At 57.3% G+C, this 2,752-nt stretch overlaps 1 non-coding gene and 1 pseudogene across 1 annotated transcript; both read left to right on the top strand.

Annotated features, from left to right (window-relative positions):
- Positions 1–854: 854 nt before the first annotated feature.
- On the top strand, positions 855–1,007 carry LOC148011107 (5.8S ribosomal RNA). Its single transcript, XR_015689417.1, has one exon. It is a non-coding gene; the product is annotated as a 5.8S ribosomal RNA (ribosomal RNA).
- A 220-nt stretch (positions 1,008–1,227) lies between these two features.
- LOC148011108 (25S ribosomal RNA) overlaps positions 1,228–2,752 on the top strand; it is a 4,073-nt pseudogene continuing 2,548 nt past the window's right edge.

Here is a 2,752-nt window from a genome sequence, read left to right on the forward strand (position 1 = left end):
CTATGTCTCAACGTGCCGCCCCCCTCTCCCTTCCCATGACATCCCCACCCCACCCCCCAATCCATGACACGATACGACGCGACGCGCCCCTCCCCCCCAATGGCATCCCCCCCACTCGCCCCCCATGACATGACACGATGCGACGTGCCCCCCTTCCCTTAACACACACACCCACCCACCATGACGCCCCCTTGCCCCATGATATGATATGACGCAACATGCTTCCCTCCCCTTAACACACACACCCACCCACCATGACGCCCCCTTAAAAATTCGGCCCCCCCTCCACCCCCCCCCCCCCCCCCCCTCAACACATACCACACCAGCCCTCCCCTCCCCCCCTCCAAAATTCGGCCCCCCCCCTCCCCTGGCATCCAAAATTCGGCCCCCCGCTCCCCCTTTCCCCCATTAACACACACCACCCCAGCCCTTCCCCCCTCAACACGCCATGTCGCGATGCACCCTCCCCCCCTCCAAAATTCGCCCCCCCCCCCCAACCTGCGGAAGGATCATTGACACACATCCGTGAGAACAATGCGAACCCTGGAATGCCTGTGAGGGATCGCGCTCGGAGGCGCGGTCGGCATCCTCTCTCCCCTCATCGGAGACGGGCGACAGTGGGGGAGGCTATGCTTTGGGATCGTCCCACGACCATGCGGGTGGAGGAATGAGGGACGCCTTCGACCTCTCTTCCTTGCTCGGGGCGATCCCCCTCCGTCGTGCTTATTCGGGCACGCCGCCACCTTGATAAACCCTTTGCCCCTCCCCGCACACGGGGGTGGTAGGAGGAACTTGATAAACCTTGTCTTGTCTCAGATTCCTTCCCTCGGGAGGATCGAAAAACAAAACGCAACGACTCTCAGCTACGGATATCTTGGCTCTTGCAACGATGAAGAATGCAACGAAATGCGATATGTAGTGTGAATTGCAGAATCACGCGAATCATCGAGTCTTTGAATGCAACTTGCACCCGCGGCTCGTCCAAGGGCATGCCTGCTTGAGCGTCCCTAACTCCCCCACACCCTCTCCCCCGAAGGGTGGAATTGGTCGTCCGTGCATCCGACGTGATGTCGCAGTTGGCTGAAATGTACTGGCAGCACCGTGCGGTGACATTGCTCCACAAGGGTGGTTCGTCTCCTCGTCGAGGTGGCGATTGTTTGTGGGTGCACGTGTCGGAGCGGGCTCTTCGGAGCCGGGGGTTACCCTCGGCGACCCGAAACGCAACTCGAACCTCAAATCAGGCAAGGCTACCCCCTGAGTTTAAGCATATCACTAAGCGGAGGAAAAGAAACTAACCAGGATTTCCCTAGTAGTTGCGAGCGAACCGGAAAGAGCCTAGCTTGGAAATCGCACGGCTTTGCCGTGCGAATTGTAGTCTGGAGAGGTGTCCTCTGCGGCGGACCGAGCCCAAGTCCCCCTGGAAAGGGGCGTCAGAGAGGGTGAGAGCCCCGTCGAGCTCAGACCCTCTCGCTCCATAAGGCGCCGTCGACGAGTTGGGCTGTTTGGGAATGTAGCCCTAAGTGGGCTAAATATGGGCAAGAGACCGATAGCGAACATGTACCGCGAGGGAAAGATGAAAAGGACTTTGAAAAGAGAACTGGTTCGCTGCTCGATGCGGGGTGCTGGTCAGCGTGGGCTGGTGCTGCGGGACAAGAGCGGGCTTTAGATGGCTCGCCAATGTCGTCGTGTCGGCCGAGGAACGAAGCGTGTGCCACTTGTGGCGGGCTCTGCACCTGTACGCTCGGGACGTTGGCGCTTTGGGCTTTCCATCCGACCCGTCTTGAAACACAAACGAAGGAGTCTAACATATACGCGAGCTGGTGGGTGGCAAACCCACGGAGGCACAAGGAACCTGACAGGTGGGATCCCCTTCACGGGGTGCACCATTACCGATCATGATCTTCTGTGAAAGGTTTGAGTGGGAGTGTACCTGCTGGGACCCGAAAGATGGTGAACTATGCCTGAGCAGGGCGAAGTCAGAGGAAACTCTGGTGGAGGCTCGTAGCGATACTGACGTGCAAATCGTTCGTCAGACTTGGGTATAGGGGCGAAAGACTAATCGAACCATCTAGTAGTTGGTTCCCTCCGAAGTTTCCCTTAGGATAGCTGGAGCTCCTGGCAGTTTTATTGGGTAAAGTGAATGATTAGAGGCATCGGGGGTGAAACACCCTCGACCTATTCTCAAACTTTAAATAGGTAAGCGGCCGGGGTTGCTCTGTTGAACCCCGGCGCGGAATGCGAGCTCCAAGTGGACCATTTTTTGTAAGCAGAACTGGCGATGCGGGATGAACCGAAAGTCGGGTTACGGTGCCGAACTGCGCGCTAACCTAGATCCCACAAAGGGTGTTGATTGATTAAGACAGCAGGACGGTGGTCATGGAAGTCGAAATCTGCTAAGGAGTGTGTAACAACTCACCTGCGGAATCAACTAGCCCTGAAAATGGATGGCGTTGAAGTGCGCGACCTATACCTGGCCATCGGGGCGAGTGCGAGGCCCCGATGAGTAGGAGGGCATGGGGGTTATGGCACAGCTTCGGGCGCGAGCCCGAGTGAAATGGCCCCCAGTATAGATCTTCGTGGTAGTAGCAAATATTCAAATGAGACCTTTGAAGACCGAAGTGGAGAAAGGTTCCATGTGAACAACAATTGGAGATGGGTTAGTCGATCCTAAGAGATGGGGCAGTCCTGTGTCAAGGGCACAATGCGCGCCGCTCATCGAAAGGGAATCGGGTTAATATTCCCGAACCGGGAC

Source organism: Lygodium microphyllum, chromosome 28 (assembly GCF_053477565.2).
Source record: "Lygodium microphyllum isolate KBCC chromosome 28, Lygodium_microphyllum_v1.1.10, whole genome shotgun sequence".
Lineage (NCBI taxonomy): Eukaryota > Viridiplantae > Streptophyta > Polypodiopsida > Schizaeales > Lygodiaceae > Lygodium > Lygodium microphyllum.